The following is an 8,985-nucleotide window of genomic DNA, read 5'->3' on the forward strand; positions in this document are numbered from 1 at the left end:
TTCCTAATTGATTAATTTATAAATGTGTGGCTAGATTAGGGAATAAAACTTGGTGTGTCTTTATTCTCTATTGTACAAGTTAAAAAAAATTATGCATTGCCTTCCTACATGTATTTATTGACAGTTTATTCCAGAAATCCCACATATCCACATTCTTCTACAGTAGAACCTCAAAGATACAAACACTTCGGGAATGGAGGTTATTCATAACTCTGAAATGTTCATAACTCTGAACAAAACATTATGGTACAGTACCCTGCAGTCAGTGTCTTCCAGCCAAGGCTGGGAGAGACCTCTGCAAAGGTAGCAGCTAGCAGCACTGCTTGGTTTGCAAGATCTCCCTGCCCTATTCCTGTTTCTTGCCTTTGGGCTGAACTGGGGGGGGGGCCTGCCCCCATCCTTGGCACTACAAGCCCCAGCCCTCAGCTGCCTGCCCCTGGGACTCGCTCTGCTCTGTGCACTGCTCGCCAGGCTCCAGAGGCAGCACGTGGCAGGGGGTTAGTGCCAGCTCGCTGCCAACGCCCGTCCCTCCCCTGTCCCTTGCACTCCTAGAGGTGCTGGCAGGATCCAGGAGTCCAGCCACGGGCAAAGCTTGGGCTGCATCGGTGCTCAGGCTGTGGCCCTTTAAAACATCTGCAGTGTGCAGGCAGTAGCCTCAAACTTTGGCTCCCACTGCAGCTCCAGGCCAGATGTTGGCTAAAACAGTAGCAACTCAGTAGCTCGCTGTGGCAGGCTGCTTGTCCCCCTCCTATAACAGAGCATGGTGTTAAAAACAGCTTCCCCCTCCCAGTGGGGTGGGATGGCAGGGGTCGTGAAACAGTACCCTTGACTTACAGGAAACAGCACAGACCCCAGGCTGCTTCTATTCTGCATGCCGATCTTTTAAGTATAGTACTGTATTTACTTTCTTTTTTTTTCTCCCTCCACTGCTGCCTAATTGCTTACAGTACTTCCGGTTCCACATGGTGTTCGGTTGACCGGTCAGTTCGTAACTGGTGTTCATATCTTTGAGGTTCTACTGTATGAAATGTTTACTAGTGGATGGGTGGTCTTCAGTTTTCTTGTGTCTGCTCTTAATCATTCAACAGTGAATTGAGAGGGGACATTCACTTCTTCAGCATGAACAAAGGAGCCCTCATACTTCTAGGAGGAAAAGTAAAAAGACCTGCTGAATTTGGGGATCCTTTCGACACGGGGTCAGTCAATGCTTCATACTTACAACCAGAGCCTTCATCATTATTTGGGGCAGCAGCTTCTGTCTTTGTTGGGGTGGCAGCCTTGTCATGTCAGCATTTGGGTTCGAAGAAGAGAAGCAAAGAAGGCATTTCAGTTACTGTGTTGAATTTTGAAAGATAGCCTCCCCTCTTGTCACATTTTCCAACACACTTTTGAATCTCCGAGTCTACCTTAAAAAGAACCTGAGTATCCTCTCTGCAGAAGCATGAATGGTGAAGAGGATTTAAATGCTTTCAGATCCGTTACATTATCTGTGGCTTGGGAAGAAGCAAAGGGAAACCGCTCCTCCTCACTGGTTGCTGTGGTGTTTCTCCAATGTTTTTGTTGTGACTCTCTTCTTTCTATGAAGTGTCAGACTGTCTTCCTATCCGGCTTTGACTTGGATTCCAAGTACCCTGTCACAAAGTGGTCTCAACCCACCTGTGATGCAGCAGGTGAAGAAACTGTATTAAATCATGTGGTAGAGTCATGTGACAAAGACCCGTGGACAGCCAAAGGGGGACTGCAGCGTGAAGCTGCAAAATGAGAGGCTCCTGCATGGTCCCTGAGGAAGGGAGTCATGGCTGGATAGAAATCTTAGGCTGGAGGTTTTGTTTTCCTTTTGGGGAGAAGGCAAAGAAGGGAGGTCAGGCCTTATGCCTCCAGCAGCTCAGAGATCAAGAAGATACAATATTTCAGGGAGGAGGGGTTGTGCCCAGCTTAACACTAGGATGGAAGACTTTGTGTTTATTTTGAACTTAGCATTAATAAAACCAGGCTCAAGAAGGGCTGTTATTGGCCTGGTTGTGACCCATACGTGCCTAGGGTAGCCCATCTGAAAATGCCAAAGTCAGGGCGGGCTGCGAAAAGAAGAACAGATTCTCCCAAACTGTGGCTAACACTGAAGTTCGATTCACCAACCAGTCACAAAAAATGCTTCTGCTTCCCCACATTGGTTATCAAGAAGCCCCAAGAAAGAAATACACAGCCCCCTTTATTACATTTCAGTCTCACACATCCAGACAATTCTTTAGTATCTAAAGGTAATTTACATGATTGGAACACTGTCATGGATGGGTATAAACTGTTCAGGAAGGACAGGCTGGAGAAAAAAGGTGGCAAAGATGCATTGTATGTAAGAGAGCAGTATGATTGCTCAGAGCTCCAGTATGAAACTGGAGAAAATCCTGTTGAGACTCTCCGCGTTAAGTTTAGAGGTGAGAGCAACAAGGGTGATGTTGTGGTGGGTGTCTGTTATAGCCCACCAGACCAGGAGGATAAGTAGACGAGGCTTTCTTCAGACAACTAATGAAAGGTTCCAGATCACAGGACCTGGTTCTCATGGGAGACTTCAATCACCCTGACATCTGCTGAGAGCAATATAGCAGTGCACAGACAATCCAGGAAGTTTTTGGAGAGTGTTCGGACAATTTCTTGGTGCAAGTGCTAGAAGAACCAACTAGGGGCTGTGCTGCTTTTGACCTGCTGCTCACAAACAGGGAAGAATTGGTTGGGAAGTAGAAGTGGGTGGCAACGTGGGCAGCAGTGACCATGAGATGGTCGAGTTCAGGAACTGGACAAAAGGAACAAAGGAGAACAGCAGGATACGGACCATGGACTTCAGAAAAGCAGACTTTGACTCCCTCAGGGAGCTGATGGGCAGGATTCCCTGGGAAGCTAATATGAGGGGAAAAGGAGTGCAAGAGAGCTGGCTGTATTTTAAAGAGACCTTATTGAGGGCGCAGGAACAAACCATCATGATGTGCAGAAAGAATAGCAAATATAGTAGGTGCCAGCTTGGCTTAACAAAGAAGACTTTGGGAAGCTTAAACACAAAAAAGGAAGCTTACAAGAAGTGGAAGCTTGGTCAGATGACTAGGGAGGAGTATAAAAATACTGCTTGAGCATGCAGGAGTGACATCAGGAAGGCAACTGGGAAAGTGGAGCTGCAGCTAGCAAGGGACGTGAAAGGTAAAAAGAAGGGTTTCTACAGGTATATTAGCAACAAGAAGGTCAGGGAAAGCGTGGGCCCCTTACTGAATGGGGGAGGCAACCTAGTGACAGAGGATGTGGAAAAAGTTGAAGTACTCAATGTTTTTTTTGCCTCTGTCTTCACAGACAAGGTTAGCTCCCAGACTACTGCGCTCAGCACCACAGAATCGGGAGGAGGTGAACAACAGCCCTCAATGGTGAAAGAACAGGTTCAGGACTATTTAGAAGGGCTGGACCTTGACTTCAGCAAAGCTTTTGATACAGTCTCCCACAGTATTCTTGCCAGGCAGTTAAAAAGTATGGGTTGGATGAATGGACAATAAGGTGGATAGAAAGCTGGCTAGATCATCAGGCTCAATGGTTATTGATCAATGGCTCGATGTCTACTTGGCTGCAGGGGTCAGTTCTGGGGCTGGTTTTGTTCAGTATATTCATTAATGATCTGAAGGAAGGGGTGGATTGCACCTTCAGCAAGTTTGCAGATGACTCTATGCTGGGGGGAGTGATAGATACACTGGAGGGTAGAGATAGGATACAGAGTGACCTAGACAAATTGGAGGATTGGGCCAAAAGAAATCTGATGAGGTTCAGCAAGAAAAAGTGCACAGTCCTTCATTTAGGACAGAAGAATCCCATGCACTGCTACAGACTGGGGACCGACGGGCTAGGCAGCAGTTCTGCAGAAAAGGACCTGGGAGTTCCAGGGGATAAGAAGCTGGACACGAGTGCGCCCTTGTTGCCAAGAAGGCTAACGGCATATTGAGCTGTATTACTAGGAGCATTGCCAGCAGTTCGAGGGAAGTGATTATTTCCTCTATTTGGCACTGGTGGGGCCACATTTGGAGTATTGTGTTGTCCAATTTTGGGCCCCCCACCACAGGAAGGATGTGGAAAAATTGAAGAGAGTCCAGGGGAGGGCAACGAAAATGATTGGGGGCTGGAGCACATGACTTTTGAGGAGGGGTTGAGGGAACTAGGCTTGTTTAACCTGCAGAAGAGAAGAATAAGAGGGGATTTGATAGCCTTTTACTACCTGAAAAGGGGTTCCAGGGAGGATGGAGCTAGGCTATTTTCAATGGTAGTAAATGGCAGAACTAGGAGTAATGGTCTCAAGTTACAGTGGGAGAGGTCAAGGTTGGATATTAGGAAAAACCTTTGCACTAGGAGGGTTGTGAAGCACTGGAATGGGTTACCTAGGGAGGTGGTGGAATCTCCATCGTTAGAGGTTTTTAAGGTGTGGTTTGACAAAGCCCTGGCAGGGATGATTTAATTGGGGTTGGTCCTGCTTTGAGCAGGGGGTTAGACTAGATGACCTTCTGAGGTCTCTTTCAACCCTCATGTTCTATGATTCTATTATCTAAAACTAAAGGTTTATTATAAAAGAAAAGAAACAAACATGAAGAGAGATGTTAAATGGTCAAAGCAATCAGATACATACAAATGACTTCAACATTCATGTATATCAGATTCTTTGTGTATTGGAGTTTACAGGCTTGTACAATTCCTCTGGAGTATATCCAGTATCTGGATGGGTCTCGGTCCTTTGTTTCAAATCTTCTGATGTAAAGTCAGATCCAGAGGTAGGAAGCAGGAATTAAGACAAGATGGAGATGGTGCAGCAGCCATTTATAATTTCTGCCATGTGGCTTGTCCCAAACACAAGCTCAAGTCACAGCATATAGGCAGGGAAAAGCACTTGCGCAATTCCCCTGACTAGTGCCACAGTCAGTCCCTACGTGTCCTGATGGCTCAGAGGTGCTGCCCCTGGCTTCTGTCCCTGGGCTCATTCTATAGTTGGTGGTCCTCAATGAGTCATCAGTGCTGACACTAAACTGACTGGGGATGTCACCCAGTAGCACAGCACAAGTTTTAGATACAGAATATCAAACATATTCATAACTTACAGCACAAAGATGATAGATACATATAAATAAGATTATCATATTTTTCCATTGATACCTTACGTGGCATTTCTTGTAAGATTCACTGTAATTTTGCCATATTGATATAAATAATATTATAAATGGTCACCCCTAATTCAGACAGCATCACACTGGTGTAAACCTTTGTGTGTGTGTAGGGGATAAGTTATTGAGGAATCAAGGGGGAAACTGAGGCAGGGCACTGGAGCATTACCCCTAGCCATGAGGGGGTGTCTAACCCTATGACAAAACATATGACTGAGAAATAGCATAAGAGAATCACAGATGTTTTTGATTTAAATACCTGATATTATAAGAGTATTTTCACCACCTTCATTTTGATGTGCTTTGTTAGCTAGCAATGTGTTTCCCCATTGAAATGCAGCCACCTTTATGCTCTGCTAACACCAGTGCACAGGACAAAAGAGAGGGGAAATTCTGGCCAAAGAACCTGTAGTACCACAGGTAAAGAAAGAGTCACTTGTAGAATAATAAAAAGTATTGGAAACATTAATAGGCAAAATATAAGATAGAATTCTAACTGTTAGAATAGAGTGCCAGAAGTGAATTTACAGAGCTGAAGGAGTTTAATATTTTCTCACCAATGTCCTGCTCAATGCAGCGTCTGTCGTCATAGCTCTATATATGATGTCTGATCTCAGCTCAGGAGAATATGATGGCAAGTATTAAAGGGGCACATGCTGCTTCGCAATTTCAGGATGTTTCTAGAGAAACAGAGAAAAAGTATGTGCTATGGTCACTGAATTCACTCTAACCCTCACGTTTTCTATTCAGTGGCGAAGGGTTTGTGCTATCCACATCCTGAAGTGGCTTTTTTTTTTAAAACCTAGAACCAGAAAAGCCAAAATTTAGCTTACATCCTTTGTACAAGTGCCGTGGAGAAATAGAAAAGCGGTATGCATCCTTTATGATACAGCCTGCTTGTTTTTTAAATTTAAACAACCCCCTGAATTTATCGGATTGAAGATCAGCGCCAGTACAAGCTCAGTGGAACTGTTGCAGTGTCATCAGCAGCAGGGCTTTATACAGATGAAATTGCTCTAAAAAGCCGCTATGGGGAGTACATGCTTCGCAACCCAAAAGAATTCAGCCACTTTATTTTTAAAACAAGCCAGAGACAGACTAGAGAATGAATTCCTGCCTGCGCTAGAGTGCAAGTCTCTGCAGTTAATTTAACCCTTCTGAAACAGGTGGAGAGTTAGTGTTCCAGCTGAGGCCACATCTGCATTAGGAGCGCTTTAAACTAGAATGGCAAAGCACTCCTAGTATGGACGCAGCTTATCCTGCAAAGCTGTGCTTACTCTGCCCCTTACCAAATGAAGGTCCTTTACTCTTAAAAAAGAGGGAGAGCACATGGAGTTTTTGTACTCTTACAGTTATGTCAGCTAGGGGTGTGATTCTTTACCAATACAGATATACCAGTACAACACCTAACATGGAAGCAGTTGCATGGGTACAAGCATATTTATACCAGTATAATTGCATTCCCACTGGAGGAGGGTTATAGAGCATTAGCTAGACTGGTATAGGTCAAGCAGTACAACTTGCACACACACAAGCCCCCAGTGTCGAGTACCAGGAGCTGAGCTAAACACTAGAACTAGAGAGGTTAAATAAGATACTAGACTGAGAGACCGGAAAGGAAAGAGAAGGGGGCAGGTCCTCCTGTTAAATGCTTAGTATCCAAGCCTGGAAGCAGGAGTGCTGGAACAATTTTTATAGCGGGGGTGCTGAGAGCTATTGAACCAAAGTGTAAATCCTGCATATAACTCTTATGGAAGTTGCTATGACATTTGTGTCACCTGAAAGACCACACTTGACAAACTGGGTAGTGGAACGCTGAAGGAAATGGAAATTCCATAGCCAAGAATGCTCCCCGTCAGTCCTCGCAAGGGCTATCATTGGTTTCATCAGTCGATATCCCCATAGAGTGCAGCTCCCTCCAAGGGGTGTGGGTAGAAAAGTCTACGTACATTTCTGTGGCCTGAAGGTTTGCTCAGTGTGCGCTGCCCATTGGTTTATCCACATTCCCCACCTCAAGAGTGTTCTCTTTGCATCCTAATTGTTGAGTGGTTGTCATTTTATAATGTTACATTGAGTTTGTTTTATTTCCGTTGTGTTTCACAGAATGCCACTCAGTTTAAAAAAAACAGAACTTGCTTTAAAAAAAAAGGACCATAATTATGACTGTAATGTGCACAAAGGTAAAACGAAAGTAGGAGAAATTTTAGGATTAATACTTGGTATGTACTCAGTCCGAAAGCCAGAGCTGCAGTACATGCATTGAAAGAGAGTCTCCAGTAGATGTCGCTGTTATACAGAGCCAGGCTTTGCACTTGTTATTACTGCAGATGGTAACACATTCCCAAAAGCAAAGCATTTCCCATTTACAAAGCTATGGCCCAGATTTGGATCTGCTATACTGGTGGGAATCTGGAGTCACTCCTCTGAAGTCACTGTGATAAAAACCTGGTCCATAGTGTTCTCTGTTCCAAAATTAAAAGTGGAGTTACTAGGCTATTTCTATTGTTATGACTCAGATTAAGAGCAGCTGCTTGCTGCACTTCTCCTCTTGTCTTTAATTCCCTGATTCTTCTTTTTAAACTTTGCCTTTAGATAAAAAAGATGAGGGTGGTTGTGTTGGTGCATTGCTTGGGAGAGAATGCTGGAGGGTCAGCTATTGCTATCCATCCAGTGAGCACATATGCGGGAAATTTACATAGTTATTTAACCCATATCATTCCAGTAAATTGAGAACAGGATTTTGTGGGCCACTCTGTATACTGCCCAGACTGTTTGAGCCCATCTGTGTGACCCTGATTGGCAGTGTCACCAGCAGTATGGCTATATAATCACATATATAGGTACCCTGTTACTTGGCATAAAGGATGTTGTTCAGCACAGCATTGGACTACACATGACATCCTAAGACTACAGACCCCTTCATACTGAACTCATGCTGCCCTGTGCAGCCAAATGAACTCAAAGCTTTGCTTAGTGAGTCAGTAGAAGAACACCTTCCAGCACATGAAAAAGCCCTACCCTCCTCCTCTCTATAGATGTTAACATTATTTCACTTCTGTAGCTCTTCAACGGGGCCTTCACAGCAACATCTGCAGACTTAAATTCAGATCCAGAGCAGGATCACTGGATCACAACAGTCGCATTCAGGGGGCTTGTATAGATCCTCCACAGTACTGCTTGAATGCGTGACATGAGCACTGTACTGCATTAGGCATCAACCCCGCCCTTGGCACTATGCAGACACTGTATTGTAATATACGCCTCCATTTGTTTCCTCTGTCCAGAATGCTGGCATCCTCCTTGCTCCTGACTTTTCCTCCTTCTCCCACACCTCCCGAGTCTGCAGTCTGTGTATCACCACTTCCCCATCACTGCCTGTGTAATGCCACTGCCTTGACGCCAGCTGAAAGCTTATCTGTACCGTCATCTCTCCTTCTACTGCAGTTCCCAGTTCCGCGACCTCTGCAACTTCCCGTGTGTGTAATGCTGCCGTCCACCTCTGCACAAAGAAACACAACCACATCATGCCCGTGCCCCTGGATTCTCATTTTATTTCAGGATCCATTACAAGACCGCCCACTTTGGCTTTAGGTCCTCCATAGCCTCGTTCTAGTCAACTTACAAGGCCTTTCTCTCTCCTTCCCTCCCTGCTTATCCAGTGCTGACCTCCTCTCTCCTTTCATCCCTCTTCTTGAATGTCCTGTCATCTGGAACATCCTGCCTGCAGAGCTGGATTTCCAGTTAGGCAGAGTAGGCATGTACCTAGGGGTGCCAGCGTTCTAGGGGCACCTGAACAGTGGTGAACTACCAC

Source organism: Emydura macquarii, unplaced genomic scaffold (assembly GCF_026122565.2).
Source record: "Emydura macquarii macquarii isolate MOO-44397 ecotype Brisbane River unplaced genomic scaffold, CSIRO-AGI_Emac_v2 contig_3328, whole genome shotgun sequence".
In the NCBI taxonomy this organism is placed as follows: Eukaryota; Metazoa; Chordata; order Testudines; family Chelidae; genus Emydura; species Emydura macquarii.